Raw genomic sequence first — 18,846 nt, 5'->3', positions numbered from 1 at the left:
CGAGTGTACCAAAGGCCTCGATCGGCGTGTCTGAGGAGCAATAATCCCCCAGTTGGACTACTCATTCCCTAGCCACATGAGTATTGAGGGTTCTGCCGTGTGGTCTAGTTAAAAACAATCTCCATGTTGGATTGTTTTCCCCTGATACATAATGATGGTGTGGGTTGTGCAGTATAGATATATATATACATATATAGATAATGGGTACAAAATTAGGAGAAGGAAAGGGTGAGTTTTATGTAAAGATAAAGGTATAATGGGAACAACAGTGGGATTTTCTTGAGCATGTGCTTGGTGAGAGCTCTGCGCAAGTGTGATCTTGGTTATGATGCTTGGACAATATCTGTATGTTTTTGAAATGTTATCCTTTTATTTGGAAGAACTACATGTGGCTTGATCCCTCTGCAAGGGTACGTAAGCAACCTGGGTTAACTTAGGTGCAGCCGCGAAATAGTTACTTTTTGTTGAGTTTGGTTTTGAATTTTTCAGTGGGCCTGAAGCCTGATTGAAACTTAGGTGAGATTAAATGTTTATTTATATTCCATCTTTATTGTTTGGTTGTGGCTATGATGGGTCTGAAACCTGTTTTGGATTGATGTTGGATTTTTGGTCTGAGTCTTTAGAACTACTTGCGTTTGTGCTTGGTTCGTAGTTTTTGTATGCTGAAAGTTGGGAAGTTATTTTAATGTTTTTCTACATGTTAAAAGTGGGAATCATTCCAGTTACAGAGGAGACTTTGCTGATTTTTTTTTGGTTTTTGGCAGGAGTCAAACGAGTTATTCGTTTAAATTGGGGTTAAAAAGAAAAGATGCTTTTCACTTAAGCACGTTAATTCAAGTCTTGTGTCAGCCGCCGCGAAGAAACTTGCTCTCCCAGGACCAGATCGACCGGCTCCGTGGGCTCAGTGTGGCCTTACCTTCGTGGTGACATGGAAGAGGGCTCGCCTGGAGCTTTCCTTCAAAACTATCGGATGACCAAAAGAAGCAGACCCTCAACGGAGCCAGTTGCTGACTGTGAGATGTCTCACGAACAGCCGCCAATGACTCATATTGAACTAGCACAGGTACCAAATCCCTCTACGTTCTCGTGTAGTTTCAAGGATAAACTACTGAACAATATGAGCATGGCAAAGAATTTTGGGGTTGACGTGAATTCTTTGGAGGCCGACTATGATGATTTGAATGACGAGGAAGATATTGTGACTTCTTGTGAAGAGCGTGGGCCTTGTATCCAGTTCTCTAAGAAAGCTATGACTTGTTTATGTGAGCCTTGGCAGAATGCGCTTATAATCAAGCCCCTTGGCAGACCACACACCTACAATTTTCTTCATGCACGATTACAATAGAAATGGAATCTGAAGGTGGGATGGAAATTAATTGACCTTGTCAATGATTAGTTTGTTGTCAAATTTGACTTGGAGGAAGATCTTAACTATGTACTTACAGGATGACCGTGGATAATCTCAGGTCAGTATCTAGTGATGCAAAAGTGGTGAGCTGGGGCAACTGCCCACATTACCAAGATGGCAGCTTGGATCTGAGTGTCAGCTATTCAATTAGAATGTTTTGATATATGGGCTTTGAAACGGATTGGAAACCTGTTAGGGAAACTACTGAAAATTGACGCCTTCACCACTGCTCAGAACAAGGGAAAATTTGCTAGATTATGTCTGGAACTCGATCAAACCAAACCCTTAGATTCCTTTTTCCAGATTAACCACATTTGGTACAACATTGAGTATGAGGGCCTCCCATAAATTTGCTCCTTGTGTGGGCACTATGGGCATAAGAAAGAGGCTTGTAGCCTTAAGACTGCTTCTGCTAGTCAAAGTAGTGAAACCCTAAATGTAGTAGGGGCAGATGCAATGGGATAACCTGCTGAGGTGGAAAACGAGAACTCTTTGGAGGGAAATGAGGGGTTGAGAGGGCCATGGATGAATGTGCCCCCCCCGAAGGAAACCTAAACCTATAGCTGTAGAAGGAAAAGGCAGGATCTCTGGAGGCAAAGGTCAAGGGTCCAAATTTGCTGATGACTTGATCTTATTTACTGAAGCAAGCGCCCAACAAGCTCGAGTGATGAAAGATTGCCTAGAGAAATTCTGTAGAGCTTCTAGCCAAACTGTTAACTTTGAAAAGTCTGCAATCTACTGCTCTCCCAACACCGGTAATACTTTGGCTACTGAAATAAGCTGTATATGCGGGTCCCCCCTTACTGAAAACCTTGGGCAATACCTAGGGATGCCTCTGTTATACTCAAGAGTCTCCCATAACACTCATAGAAATTGGTGGATAAGGTCCATCAAAGATTGGCCTCTTGGAAGAGTAACCTTTTGTCTATGGTAGGAAGAGCTACTCTGATTCAAGCTGTAACTGCTGCAATCCTTGTGTATGCTATGCAAACAGCTAAACTCCCTATGTCTACCTGTAAAGACTTGGACCGTGTAAACAGAAATTTCTTTTGGGGAGGAAGTGCAAATAAACAGAAAGTGCACCTTTGCCAATGGGATTTGGTATGTAGACCCAAATCCAAAGGTGGCTTAGGTTTCAAAAAAACCTCCAACATGAACCAGGCGTTGCTTGGGAAAATTGGATGGTGCCTTCATTGTAAGGATGAAGGCCTATGGGTAAAAAAATTCGGAACCAAATATTGAAAGGGGAAGACCATGTTTGACCCTTCCCTGAAAGAAAAACAAGGCTGCTCCACCACTTGCAAAGGGGTTCTTCATGGTGCTTATCTCCTTGGTAGAGGAATGCAATGGCGAATTGGTAAGGGGGATACTGTTCGTTTCTGGAAGGACCACTGGATTTTTGCCGAGCCTTTGTTGAATCATACAAACACCTTGACCCTAGAGCAATTAAATTGCAATATCAACAGCTTTGTCATTGATGGTTGGTGGGATATTGGAAAGCTACGCTCTATGCTTAGCGAGGACCTAGTGCAACAGATCATCAGCTCCCCTGTTAGCTTTAATAGCGATCTGCAGGATTCCCAGATCTGGAAGCATGCTGCCAATGGAATCTTCACTGTCAAAACTGCTTATGAGCTACTATTTGCTAATAATTATTGGGTTGATCCCTTCTGGAAACTCATTTGGAAACTGAAGATTCCCCCCAAGCTACAGATTTTCTTATGGTTGGCTTACCACAATAAAATCTCTTCCAATGAACAAAGGCCAAAAAGAAATCTCACTTCTGACCCCTCCTATGGTATCTGTGGTTGGGCTTCGGAATCTGTCCTCCATATTCTTAGAGATTGCCCCAGAGCTCAGAGTATCTGGAATATTGTGCTAGCCTATTCACCAAACACACAGTTTTTCCACGCTGATCTCAAAGCCTAGATCTATAGTAATCTGCTATCTAAAACTAGTTGGAGTGCTGGGATGCCATGGAGCATTCGGTTTGTCTTTACTTGCTGGTATATATGGAAATGGAGGAATCAATATGTGTTTAATGAGGAGGAACCCCTTCCCTTTAGCCCGTTGATTGTTATTTTAAATGCTGCAAGAGAATGGTTCTCTAATGCTTATGCTCCCTAGTCCAAAACTCTCAAGACTCAGGTTTCTCTAGCTTGGGAGCCCCCTGCTGTTGGTGGCTTCAAATTGAATGTGGATGGGTCTCGGAAAAATTACGTTGAAGCTATTGGCGCTGGAGGTGTGATTCGAAACTCTTTAGGGGATTGAGTCACAGGTTTTACAGTTAATCTGGGCAAAGGGCAGTTCTTAGATGCTGAGATACGGGGGCTATTCTTAGGTCTTAAATTGGTAGCAGAAAGAGGTATCTCTAACCTTGTGGTAGAGATGGATTCTGCAATTGCAATTCAGCTTCTCCAATGGTCTGAGACCCCTAGATTTCATCCTCTTGCTCGAGTGCTCTCAGACTACAGAAAGTTTGTTGAACAACTTGGAAATTGTGGTGTAAATCATGTTTACCGTGAACAAAACTGTGTGGCTAACAGTCTAGCCCAGGCGAGCTACAACGGTGATCTGGGCGTATGGCTTCTTGACTCTACTCCAGCTTGGATTGGCACCTTATTAACTGACGACGTGATGGGGGTCTCTAAGACCCGCTGGATTTGTTTTGATAATAGTTAGTTTTGTTTGTTGTTGGGGCCCTGCCCCCCCTACTCACCAAAAAAAAAATTGGGGTTAAAGAGCTTTTTAGTAAGGTGGGATCGTCAAAAGTTAGTTGGCAGACGGGAAGTAGGGTTCGTCACATATTCCAAGGGGGAAACTGTGCGAGTCCTGTCATGAAGTGTGAGAAATTATTGACATAGATATTTTCTGATATTATCGATATTTATACGATATGTGTATGGATACATTCTAAAATATCCTTGACTCGAAAAAATGATAATAGCCTCGATATTTTAGACTATGGAATAAAATTTAAGCTTCCCTTCCTTGTATGACTCATGCAACCACAGAGGTCATAAGATGAACTTTGAGGGTTCCAAGCTTGAAGAAGCTCTATTTGAGATTTTGGGTCAACTCAAATTGATGAACTTTGAGGGTTCCAAGTATTCGCAAAGATTTCAGTGGTCATCGTGATTCTGCACGCCAAGAGCACAACTCTAAAGCTACTCATATCAATCCCAATGTTCATCATAAAGATTCAAATCTTCTAGCTCGTCAACCCCTGGTTAAGGTGGATTATCCTCGACTTTGAAACGGGGATGATCTCTGGTTAAGGTTGATTATTTGGCATTGCAGATGATCATCATTAGGTCAAAATGGCTTCCTTCCACATGTCCATTAAAAATCACTTCTAAGAGAAACCTTAATAAAGAAGTTTGTTGGGCGAAAACACTCCAAGACCTTATCATTCATGGACTATGTAACTATCACATACAAGCCACGCAAAGATAAAGAACACATAAACCAAAAAGTAAAAATGTACACAAAGAACACAAGAATTTATAGAGGTTCATCACTACTACAAAAATCAAAATAAATGACAGGAATCCACTATCATCTAGAAGGTTTTTAAACTATCATGAAATCAACCGCCATATTTTGATAAATAAAACAACGACGGCAAATAACCGACGTCGTTAAGGCATACAACGTCATCTCAAAAGACAAATGGATTCAATCCCCATAGTTCTTTAAGTAGCAAATACAGTTGTTGGCCAATTATCTTAGTTACATAAAATCTCCCACCATGGCTATGCATGAAACGAAAATTCATGATGTTGACCTTATTGATTTCCGGTCATAAACAACCCGGAAATGATATAGACGTCTACTTAGAGCCTTTGATTGATTATTTAAAATCTTTGTGGGATGGGATTAGAGGAGTGTATGATGCACACATAGGATAACACTTTACACTCAGAGGTGTATTACTGTGGACAATTAATGATTTTCATGTCTATGGTAACTTATCTGGTTGTGTCGTTAAAGGATATAAAGCTTGTCCAATATGCGGTGATGATACCCCTAGTCACACGTTGAAAAATGGTCACAAAATTTGTTACATTGGGCATAGAAAATGGTTACCAACATATCATCCATATCAGAGGCAGCGTGCAGCTTTTAATGGGAAACCTGAATATGACACGCCTCCTAAGCCATTAACCGAAGAAGAAGTGTTGCATATGGTTGAAGGTATTAATTACAAATGGGGCTCGAAAAATGGGGGAAGTGTTGGTGAGAATGATGGTGACAGAGTTTGTTGGAAGAAGAAATCAAAATTCTTTGATATCGAGTATTGGAAATACCTTCCTGTGAGGCATGTCCTAGATGTTATGCACATTGAGAAAAATGTTTGTGGTAATATCATTGGTACATTGCTAGAGATCCTTGGAAAAAATAAAGATGGGATTGCTGCTTGGTTAGATTTATTAAACATGGAGGTCAAAACTGATTTGCAACCCGAGTATGGAGAAAAACGTACATGCTTGCCTCCAGGGCCTTGGAATTTGTCAAGAGCAGAGAAGAGAGGGGTTTGCAATCCTTTCTATGGTATGAAGGTCCCTAAAGGTTATTCTTCAAATATAAAACATCTTGTATCTTTAAAAGATTCAAGACTTCTTAGTCTTAAATCTCATGATTGTCATACCTTGATACAACAATTGCTCCCTGTGGCAATTCATTCTGTTTTGGAGAAGCCTGCAAGGTATGAAATAACTCGATTGTGCTTCTTCTTCAATGCTATATGTGCAAAGACGGTAGATGTTTCCAAGCTAGATAAAGGGGTATGTTTAAAACCGTACTCGTCTCAAAGGTTGCATTGCTAAGCGGTATATAGCTGAAGAAGCTGTAGAGTTTTGCACCGAGCATTTATCTAATGTTAGAACAGTTGGAGTGCCATCAAGCCAGAAGGTGGGAGTTTCAAAGCCATTATCAGGTTGCACAGTGAGCTTAGTTGATCGGGACCTGTTGAACCATGCACATCTATATGTCTTAGAGAATACGGAGGAAGTCTTATCTTATATCGAGTATGAGTTTTATTCTTTAAGTAGCCATTTTAAATTATTCCTTATGTTATTATCTTATATACAAGGGACCGTAATGCTTGATTTTTTCATGTCAATGTAGGGAACATATGATCCACATCAAGACCACTTATTCAAAATTTAGAAATAGAACAAAGTGGTTGCAAGATAAGTACAATAGCACTTTCATTCAATGGCTACGCTTTAAGGTATATGTTATTGAATAACATATTGGAATTTTAATTTTCTTCTTTCTATGTTAGATTGAATTAAGATATGTGATTAATTTGCAGGTTCAAAATGAACTTAATGGGGAAGACAATAATAGCGTATCAGAAAATTTGAGGTGGCTAGCAGCTAGTCCAAGCATGGCAGTGCCATCATATAGGAGCTATCTTATTAATGGTGTTAAATTTAACACCAAGGCACAAGATGATGTGCAAACCGTCCAAAATAGTGGAGTTTATTTACTTGCACATACTATGCAAGTTGCTAGTGCCAAGGATAAAAACCCTATTGTCTCCAATATGGATTTTTATGGGGTCATTCAAGAAATTTGGGACCTTGACTACCAAAAGTTTAGAATCCCAGTCTTCAGGTGTGATTGGTTAGATAACACTTCGGGTCTTGTAGTCGACGAACTTGGATTTACCCTTGTAGATCTGAGTAAAATTGGACATAGGAATGACCAATTTGTTATGGCTTCTCAAGTCAAACAAGTATTTTTTGTTGACGACCCAGTGCATCGTGGTTGGTCGGTAGTGTTATCAATGCCTAATAGAGAATATAATGATGTTATTGGTGATGATGTGCTTGGTGATATTAGAATTGAGTGTGAGCCATTTACTAGAGGGATACCCAATGTTGACACATTTGATGACCTAGTGGGTGAGTTTGGGAGTGAAAATATTAGAGATGGGTGTGAAGATATATGGATTCGTTGATTGTTGTAATGTATGACATTAGTTATGCAGTTAATTGTATGACATTAATTAATAGCTCTGTATGACATCAATTTTGCAATAAATTTCAATGTTTGATTTTATTCTGATCACATTTTCATTATGCAGGCTTTGGGCACGACAAATCCAAAACTAAAAACACTAGGTTTAAGGTGTAAAATAGGACGGCCGAGTTTAAAAATCACAAAAACTGACATCTAAAACATAACCAGCGTCGTATTTTTAAAAACGGCGTGGAATGGAAATGCAAAAGTCGTAAAGAAATAAAAACCTTCATTTGAAAAAGAAAATACGTCGGTTAATTAATATTACTATACACAGCTAATAAATAATAACAACGACGGTCAGGAAAATAATGCTCGTCGTAGATTTTTGAATAACACGACGGAACAGTGCTTCAACCGTCGAATCTTCGGAAAACACTACTTCCACATATAAACAATTACCGTCGTCTAAAGTGCACAATAAGTCAACTCAGTTCAATTAATTGTCGTGACAGCTCTTTTGAATGTCGGTTAGACCAAAACAATTGATGTCTCGGAGAGTATACACGTCAATGTGGTTTATTAAAGTGACTTTTAAAAGAGTAACCACGTCAAGTCCTATACACATACCGACGTGGTAAGTCACATAACAACGGTGAAATATTGGATTCTTGTGACGTAGTGAATTGGTTAACCACGACGGCTATTTTACTTCACCTACCGTTGAAACTATTATCCACGGCATTTTATTTCCTGTCCAAGCCGTCAAAATCATTTTTACCGACTGCGGTAAACACTAGGGTCGTGGTTATTACTTTTTACGTACGTTTTTAATAAAGTGGTGCCATGTTAAAATCTTAAAACGTCAATTTTTAAAAAAAGCGTTGTCTAACTTTGTCCAAGTGTCATTTAAACCTCGATTCTCACAAGAGTCAGACGTGGAATAACATTAACAAGGCGGTGTTTACCAATGTAGCGAGGTGAAATATGTTATATGCGTCGGTCTTTCTACGTCTATGTCGTGGTTAGTTCTTGTTACGTCGGTTACGGATTGATTCTTGACATGTAACATCCTTCAGACATCTGTTCTTTTCTGTAAGCATCGTATAAAGTTGTCGAAGTTTTCTTTTTTTAAGTTTTTATATATTTTAGACGTCAGTTTTTTTTATTTAGTGAACGTAGCATATATTAACCACGATTGTTTCTACTTTATAAACGGTGGTAGTTTTTCAAAGAGAGACGTGGATAACTTTTTTTAAGTCAGCATGTATGTAGTTTTTGACATGTAACAGTCTTTAGACGTCTCTATTTTCCTAAACCCGTCGTCTAAGGTTGTCGAGGTTTTCCTTTTTTGCTCTTTATATAGTAAATAGACGTCGGTTTGTGTTTTCGTTTAATGTCGTACGTCTTAAAGTCGTCGGTTATTTACCGTCATTGTTTTATATAACAAGAGATGGCGGTCAATTTCATGACGGTTTGAAAACCTTCTAGACAACGGTGGATTCCCGTCGTCTATTTCAATTTTTGTAGTAGTGAAGAAAAAGAAACAAGATGGAGAACGTGTGGGTTTGTCTTGCAAGATTTTATAATTATCATTATCATGGTGAGTGAATTATGTAATGTGTTCTAAAAGTTCTTATTTTGTGATAAATGTGAAAATCATAAATTATCATGGATTTATTCTTTTTACAAATCTCTCTCTATTTTCAAGTCAAGCATGTCTTATTTGTGCAATATTTCACCTAATATATATTATTTGGAGTTGTTGTGAAATACATATTATTCACGGAACATGAAAACTTCAATGACGGGGTATCCAAACGATAAATGTACCAGACGAGGACATAGGGCAGGGAGGTCGATAGGGGTTACGTTCTACGTACAATTTTTGAAGGATAACCGAGATATGAAGTAATGATGTGATATGATTTGGATTATGTATCTTTTTATTTCTAGAGTGTAAAATGACATTCTTTGACTGGCATATTACATAATCTACTAACTGAACGGTGGTTTGCTCAACTCTCACCTATTTTGTTTTTCAAATCAATTAGTGGGCAAGACAAAAACTAAATCGGAGAAGTTGGATTAGTTGAGAGTGATAAAGTTTTATTTATATCTTGTACACTTGTAAGATTATTTTTATTTCTGTAAGGGAAATGTATTTTAATCAATTTTTTTAGTCTTTTTATTTCATTTCATTCAATTCACACGTAACAAGCCCAAAAAAAAGGAGAGAGTATGAGAATGTGAGAGAGAGAGAGAGAGAGTCACGAGAATTCTCGAGAGAGACCACATGTTGGATTTTGAAAATAATAATGATAATTATTATCCAATTTGGTTTGGTTAAACCAGAAAGAGTACAATCTCAAACCCCATATCAGACCAATTCTAATTAACACAGATTTTGCATAAAAGAAATATCGAAAAATGAGACCAAATTGGTATCTCGGTAGAAATGCCTAATTTAAAACAAGAAGAAAGAAGGTACGCACTTAATCAAGCATGTACTAGATCGGAAAGGCTAGAATGAGGAGGTTATTTGAGGAGGTGAAATCTCACCATCAACAACAAAAAACAAAGCACATGGGGGGGGGGGGTGCATTGGGGGGTCCACACCCCTTTTGATGGTGAGATGGGCCTCCTCAAATAAACTCCTTAAATAGCATCCTCATTATAGAAGCTCCCGTATTAGATACATGTGACATCATATCACATGGTTGGCAGAGGACTCTTAGGGGCCGTTTGGTTCATGGGAAAGGAGGCATAGGAATGGGAATTCAATTGCTTTCCCATGTTTGGTAAGTCCGGGAATGGGAAACGGATTCCTGGCACATGGGAAAGTAGGGGGGAAAGTGATGCCCCCCTCTTAACTTGGGTTTTGCTTTCCCTCCTCATGGGAAAGTTTGGGAAAATGTGCCAACATTCAATGCACAATTTTCATGACTATTTTGTCCCTATGAACAATTTATAATTACAACATATCATTAAATGCATTCTTTTTTTATTTGATTTAATATGGGTATAATTGGAAAATTATACAAATTTTGTTTTCCATTCCTACTCAAAACAAACATGGGAAAGGAAACAAAGTGAAATCTCCCGATTACTTTCCCAACATTACCAAACGTGGGAAAGGAATCTTTCATTCCCATTCCTTGGGAAATGACATGGGAATTGATTTCCCCTCAAATCCATTCCGTGAACCAAACGGGGCCTTAATCTGTCAAGATAATAAGAGGCCCAAAGTCCCTAAAAGCTTAATAAGGAAAATGGCCCATCAAGGCTTATATTGTCCTCATTATAGAAATCTTGGGTAGCAAACTTCCGACAAGTGAGGCCCTATGAAAGATCCCCATATCCATCACGGCAGTGAAGGACCAAAGATTATGCATATCCAAATCAAGTGAATAGAAAGGGTACTTTCTAATTTGAGAAAAGGATTTTTATTATGATGTATACTATGAGATAAGAAGAATAAAACTAAGGCCTATAGTGGCCTTGCCCCCTAAAAAATTTAAAGGAAAATTAGGTATTAGACATAGATAACTTTACTTATTAGTATTTAAGACATTTGATATTTTGGTTTGGGTTTTAATACCTAGAAAAGAATTGTTATTTTGGATTAGGCCAAAAAGGAAGACCAGATTTGTTGACCCACCTTACATTAGTCATTAAAAAGACAATTATACCCTTTTCATTTAAAAACCTAACCCAAATTCGTTAGTTTCTCAGATCTCTCTCTCTCTCTCTCTCTCTCTCTCTCTCTCTCTCTCTCTCTCTCTCTCTCTCTCTCTCTTCGCGTCTTCTCCCTTTCTCCTCCCCTGTGTTTCGATCGACACCGACAAAACCCCCCAGCCACTGTCACGTCGGCCACCCAGCCACCGGACCGGTCATGTTTTGACCGGCGTCGCACCCCAAGCCAGCTCCAACCTTCCTCCTACCTCTGCTGCTGCTGTTTTGCCGGAAAACCCCGATTTTGATCGGATTTTTACTCGGTTTTCCAATCCCTCGATCTCTCTCCTCCGGCCCTCAAATCCTTCGATTGAGGTATGGTTTTCTAGCTAGTTTCCATTGTCGTCTTCATTTTTTTTTAATAATTTTTTTGGTTTATTTGCCTCTGTTTGTTTGCAGTCCTATTTTTTTTGGCCTACTGTAAAATCTGACAATTATCATTTCTTTATCAGTAAAAAAAGAACAAGAAAAAAAATGGTATTTAAAAACCTTGAACCTGTTCGAGGCATTATGTGTTATGCTTCTTCTGTGGGGTTAAGTTGAAACTTTAACAGTCATGATTGTATTGGCTTTGATATCTTCCAACCACCAATTGCAAGTGCTTCTATGAATTCACAGCAGGATAGCTCTAACCTTTGTGCTTTTACTTTGGTTTTGATAGTTGGTGTTTCCCAAGGGTCTCAATTCAGCTCCAGGAAGGCCAAGGGTGGCTCCAAGTAGTCCGGTCATTTTCGATGTGACGTACCAGGCCTTGAAATTGAGGAAGAGTAAGAGAACAGAAGAGAACAGATACCTCCCTTCTTTAATTTATCTTTTCTTGGTTGTGCCATTTTTTTTTTCTTAACAGTGGAGCCACAAAGGAACCATGATGTAAGCACTTGCATTGAATATGCCAATTAATTCATCTTTTTCTGTTTCAAGGGTTTTCTCTTCAGTTTCTAATTTTCTTTAATACAAAGTTATAAAAAAATCTATTGTCATGTCTTCTCTTAACATTTGAAGCACAAAATAGACTAATCTTAGGACAGCGTGTTCTTTGCTTGCTATAGTTTGGGTAAGATCAAATATCAAGACTCTTCTGTACATTTCCCAGGAAAACCTGCTGTAGCAAATGGTTTCTCATATCTTTTCTTTTTTCTGTGTGGAGAACATTAATTAGGTTGCATTGACATTGACTAGACCTGATGGTTTGGTGGTTTTCAATACTTGGCTTTGACATCTTTGTGCATGCATCACTATCAGTTTGGTACATGTATTTGGTTCTGCATACCCACACTCTGAACTTTTCTTCTGCATTGCAGAAAACAGAAACTGCATTGCAGAAAATGGAAACTGCAATGCAAAAAACAGAAACATGAATAACCTATTTTACATTCTAGGTGGTTTTCAGTCTGATTCCCTCTCTCCCAACATGTTTTGAATAAAAAAAAACTATTGTTTTGTTTTGTTTAACTTTAGAGCTGAGCATTTTTGCCCAGGCTCAGCATTTCAGTTTCTATTTTTGTATTGCAGTTTCTCTTTCTACATCGCAGTTTCTGTTTCTGCATCGCAGTTTCTGTTTCTGCATCGCAGTTTCTATTTCTGCATTGCAGTTTCTGTTTCTGCATCGCAGTTTCCATTTTAGTACTTTCATCTTGGTTCCTCCATTTTGCTTCTATAAATTTTATTTTATTTATATATATATATATAATTGATATCTACATTGTATTTTTGTTGCAGTTTCTGCTTTTATTTGCAGTTTTTGTGTGAATATGTGGTGAAATGATTTTTTTTTTAATTTTTAAAACCGTTGATCGTTTATATAAATATTGTATAATTGAATAAATATTACAAAATCAAGTTTGGTGTAGTGGTTTGTGAGTGAGCCCTCTTCCTTTGAAGGTCAAGGTTCGAATCCCTTTAATGACACAAAATTTTCTTTTTTAAAAAAAAAGTGAATAAGGGGCAACGAAGTTGGTCCCATGCAGACGGTGGCGGTCGGTGACAGCGGTTGCTGGCTGACGGCGCTGGAGTCCGGCGGTGGTAGGTGGCCGGTGGCGAAAGGTGACCGGCGGCGAAAGGTGGTCGGAGGTGGCCGGCGGCGGGATTCCGGCAGTGGTGGCCGGCGGCGGGATTCCGACGGTGGTGGCCAGCAGTGGTGGCCATCGGCGAGATTCCAGCGATGGTGGTTGGATAGATATGGACATGTGGCATAGTATGCTTGCCTTAGAAGGAGTGGCATTATGTGTAATTTTGATATTTTGTAATGATATTTTTGTAAATTAGGTACCACATTTTGGTCTTTGGCCTTATGCTAATTAGATGAAATTGTATTTCTATCTTCCAAATTAGTAAACTATATTGTGGTTTAAAACTAAAGCTCCCAAAATTTAACAAACCATTCTGTGTTTGGGCTTGCATTGGACAGGTTTAATAAAAAAGAAATTGGGTAATAAAATAAGCCTGTGGTCCCACCACAATAAAAAGAAGTCCAGGTTTCCGTTTCCAGCTAAAAGACTAAGAGAGTTCCGGGGCCCACTAATATATTTATTTTAAAAAAATTGAAAGAGTAACAGATTAATTGGAATATAAGTCTCCACTCTTCCGCAGACACACACACTCTTCCCATGATATTACTCCAATTTAGTGAACCACTATGAGTTCATGTGTAAGTTTATGCTTTTTATTCAATCTCCATTTATATCGTTTGCAATTGTTCGTTGGATGATTATCAAAACCAAATATTCCAGCACCTTTGTACCGTTTAGGTCAAGTATTGAAAAAAGAACCTCCTTTGAAATGACCAAACAAATTCAAGAGAGCTTAGTCATATGATTTGGGTCGTAACTTGTTAGAAGAAGTCAATTAACAAAGAAAAAAAATGTAATCCTTTATGAGTAACAATTAATTAGAAGTCATAAGTACCATACTCCCAAAAGATATTGGAAAAAAAGACAAGAAAAACGAGTTTCAAATAGTCCTCAGTTACCTTTGTTTCGCTTGAATCTTTAAAGCAAAAATTATACACTGTTCCCATATATCCCAAATGTAAAGTAAAGAAGAGAAAAGGCAAACAAAAAATATTCAAAAAAAACATATAACCAAGCAACAAGCTAGGTTTGTACTGTTATTAGGCCGTACGTCTGCAAGTTGAAAGAGCTAGTGACCACTGCCTCTAGGGCTTGGACCAGAAGCCAATCTTTGGAGCCAACAGGCCATGGTGTTCTTTGCGGTTTGGTAGACAGAGGGAGGGTAGTGTGTTTGAAGGTGATTAGCATGAGCAAAGTCCTCTTGCAACACTCTTGTTGCCTCAACCCCATAATTGCTCAAAAAGGCCACCGAGAGGATCACCAAAACAATCAAAATGGTGCTATTATTCTTTAGGAAATTCATCTTCATGAAAATAAATGGCCTCGAATTTTCTCTGTAAATGTGGAGATAAAGGTGATGAAGGTTAAGTTTAGGAGATACTTGTGGATGATTGATATACAAATTAGTGGAATTAATAATGTTACCAAGAATTTATACGGAGAGAGTGTGTAAGGGTTGGTGAGATGGGTGTTTAATTACTTGTTGACCGAGGGGGAGTGGAACACACTACTTTTAGTAAGGATTGTTATGTATAATACCTAATTTTTCTTAACACATATATAGTCCCCTTTATTAAGGGATCCTTTAAATAATTTTATTTGAGGGACACCCGGGTTCCCTACGAATTTTTTTTTCAACGATTCAAACCATCTATTTTTTAAGTCCAAATTCACATATCATCCTTGCAAAAAATTAGACAAATAGGAAACCGTTTCGACATCCAATTGTGTAATGAACATGGTGCTTCAAGAAAGTACTAAAATTTCAATAACTCAATTGAGTGGTCAAATGATATCGGATTCAAGTGATTTTTTGTAGAGATGATCTTTAAATGATTATCTAAAAAATAGATGGTTTGGATTAGTGAAATAGAATGCAGAGTTGACCCTACAAGAGTGTCCCTCAAATAAGCTTATTTAAGGGATCCCTCAACTGAAGCTCTCTATATTCAAATGTCCATACATTATTATCATGCGGATGCCACTGTAAACAACGACGAAAATAGGGAGGGATGATAGAAAAATACATGGCGTCCACAATAATATCCTGACGTCTGTGTGTATATATATATATAATGTACACACATATCATTTCAATATTCCGTGGTTTGAACTTTGAATTTGTCAACGCCTATAAAATTTGAATATTGATGTGATGAATTTACTAGTACACAACTAGTGCCCAACACTGGTCCATGATGAGAATAATTAAGTCAAATCATATCGTCAATCTTATGACTGGAGGAAGAGAATATGTGGATGGTTTGATTCCTAGTCAAATATGTAACATTGGATCAAAACGGGGTTCTGCTTGTTGGAAAACAAATTTGCAAGCCCTAAAAATTTCTTAAAATGACTTGTAAAATAGATAAAAGAGCTTCGAGGGTTGAGCACAGGGTGGCGCGGCCGGCCAAGGACCCTATAACGATGAAGTAAAGTGGACCAATACTTTAGATCAATCCGAAATGACACCACAACACAAGAACTTAATTGTATTTATCTGTCTTTGTGCGATTTGGTGTTTTTGGTAGCCTTTTAGGACTAACGTGTTGACCAAGTAGTCTTGAGAGAACCTTAGGACTTGCGTGAGGATTAGAAGTGAAATATTTCAACCCAAAATTTGATTGTTCATACAAATAAGGAGGACAATAATATTTGTCTTTAGAATTTTCAAAATCTATAGGTTAATAATTAGTTTTAGTTGGAAAATGTCCCACCCCTCCCCGTATGAAAAGAAAAAACTCACCTCTCAAAAATACAAGAAAAAAAAAATACAATATTTCAAAGCATGTTTCAAATTCCAATTTCATTTTGAGGACCATAGGATACATAATTCCTACTTTTGACTGTATAAAGTTTGAATAATTGAATTTGCTAAACGACCCGTTTCATTCTCATATGTGTTGTTGCATTTATTCTAATTGTGTTATGTCAGAGTTATATTCACAGACTGACGTAGTCCGTTTGATACCTCTAATTTTAAATAATACTTTATAAATACTTTCAGTTTCCAATGAAAACCAAACACCTCTAAATTCCGGAGCGCCCAGAAAATTGGAGCTACATCCTCGTTGGAGTCAAAACATTGTTAACTTGGATGGCCGTAAATGGCACAGTGATTGCTTTTCCATTAGGCCGTAAATTTTGAACAAAATAATGCTTACTTGGTTAATGCATGAGGCACTTATGAAGTAATAGCGGTTGGAATTGGCATCACGCGGATTTGAGATTTCTTAAAATGGCCTTAGCCTCGTCAACAAGTACCTCATCATTAGCCCACGATTCCTCACTTTTCTTTTTTTCTTTTTTTCTTTTTATACAATCGAGATATTCGATAGAGAATTCTAATACAAGAGTATTTTTAACCACTTGAGTTACAAGCTCCTTACTAGGCCTGGGCGCGGATCGGTTTGGACCGGTAGAGGGCTCTTCCATTAACCAAACCATAGACTTCGGTAGACCATTTTCTCTTCCGTTAACCAAACCAAAGACTTCGGTAGACTTCGGATCGGTTAACCTAACATTCGGTTTGGAACGGGTCGGTAGGCCGGTACTACCGTAATAAAAACATACTAATAAAAATACAATTTATAATAAATTCACATGACATAAATTCTTGAACAAATACACCAAATTATCCTTATAAAATACAAAATCAAATAACTTAATTTTAAAGTTACAAACAGACATTGAAACTACATAATAAAATAGCAAATAACGTTACAAAACAATAAGAAATTAGTTTAAACACTTCAAAGAACCAAAAATTGCAGCATAGAAGCCTAGTAATCTTCAATCCAAATCTGATTTGTGTACTGTAGCCAAAGAAAAACAAAGTTAAAGAATAAATATAAAGTACATGGGCATGTTATTTGAGATTAAGGAAGGTTATTAATCACTATACCATTCAATATGTAGTCAAGATGGACTAGCAACCACTTTCTCTTTCATTTGAGAACTAGAATATACCTCTACATCATTAAACAAATTATGAAAGTGAGAAAATAAACATATGTCATATGAATGCAATTGAAAACCAAAAGAAATATAAAAAATTAAAATTACTTACCAGTCTCAATTTTCTCCAAAGCATCATAGAACTCAAGTTCCTCCTTAGTTGGATCCTTGTACAAGGAAAACTCCTCGGCTTTCAACCAATCACTTGTGCAAACCAAGGCCTCCACCATTCTTGGAGTCAAAGAAGCACGAAAAGGATCTACAATTCTACCACCCAAACTAAAAGCAGATTCTGAAGCCACAGTAGAGATTGGAATGCCAAATACATCCTTAGCCATTTGGGATATAACTGGAAACCTTGGACTATTTTCTTGCCACCAAGCCAACAAGTCAAAGTTGGGATTTCTAAGATTTTCAGGTGGCTCTAACAAATACTTATCCACTTCATTTCTTATCTCAACAACATCCATCACTTGTCTCAACTTCATAAATTTAGACAATCTTTCCGCTTCAACATCATCTTCATCATTTACCATAATCGTATCCCCAATTCTCTCCAAATTGCTATTACTATAACTTTGGGCAGCCAATGGGTCAGCTACTTTATACACATTATACATGTGGATTAAAAAATCCTTGACTCCTTTTTGTAACTCATTAACCTTGGAGGGATTGGATTCTATATCGGAAAGGCTAAATAAGAGATACTCCATTTTGTATCGTGGATCAAGAACAATTGCAATAAGCAACAATTTGTTAATGTCCTCAACCTTCCCCCAATACTTGTCAAACTTTCTTTTCATTGATGTTGCTACGCTTTTCATGAGAGAATCCTCACTTCTACAAAACTTTTGCAATTGAACAAAAATAGCACACATTTGATGGAAAGCTTGGTGAGAAGTCACTACCTTTGACCCACTAAATTTCAAAGTGGCTTCGTAGTACAACTTCAAGAACTTGATCAAGACTCTAGCACAATCCCAATCATTTGAGGTAGGAGGCCCCACTCTTTTTTTCTTCTTCTCAACATCATCATCCATAAAATAACCCACAAAGTGTGGGTCTCCATCATCCTCCAACATCCTTTCAAAAGCTTTTTGATACTTCAATGCCCCTTCCAACAATAAATAGGTGGAATTCCATCTTGTACACACATCTAAGGGCACAAGGCCTTTGATATCAAGTTTCTCAAAAGCAACACATCTTCTCCAACTCTCCAACCTTGCGGGTGAAGAGTGGATGTACCTCACCGAATTAGTAATAGCCATAATGGAGTTATCCAATTCTTTCATCCCTTCAAACACAATTAAATTCAGAATATGTGCACAACATCGCACATGTAAACAATCACCACCAAACATAAGTGTCTTGCTCTTGGTCAACCTACCCTTCATATAACTTATCATTTTATCATTAGGAGTAGCATTATCAACAGTAATAGTAAACACTTTTTCTATACCCCAATCATTCAAACAATAATCCAAAAGCTTTCCAATAGTTTCACCCTTATGGTTTGGAATGACACAAAAGCTTATAATCCTTTTGTGCAAGTGCCAATCAACATCAATAAAGTGAGCCGTGACAACCATATAATTTATCTTTTGAAGAGATGTCCATGTGTCGGTGGTAATAGACACTCTATGTGATGGGTGACTTAACACACTCTTGAGTTTACCCTTTTCTAATTGAAAAAGGTTCCACACA

At 37.8% G+C, this 18,846-nt stretch overlaps 1 long non-coding RNA gene across 1 annotated transcript; it reads left to right on the top strand.

Moving 5' to 3' along the window:
• The first annotated feature begins 11,141 nt into the window (after positions 1 to 11,141).
• Positions 11,142 to 13,370, top strand: LOC148297564 (uncharacterized). The gene is made up of 3 exons (XR_015834386.1): positions 11,142 to 11,431; positions 11,778 to 11,883; positions 13,051 to 13,370. It is a non-coding gene; the product is annotated as an uncharacterized LOC148297564 (long non-coding RNA).
• Positions 13,371 to 18,846: the final 5,476 nt, after the last annotated feature.

Source organism: Prunus avium, chromosome 1 (assembly GCF_965620075.1).
Source record: "Prunus avium chromosome 1, drPruAviu1.hap1.1, whole genome shotgun sequence".
Classification (NCBI taxonomy): Eukaryota; Viridiplantae; Streptophyta; class Magnoliopsida; order Rosales; family Rosaceae; genus Prunus; species Prunus avium.
Note: the sequence above shows the minus strand (reverse complement) of the source record. Positions and strands in the feature narration are given on the sequence as shown.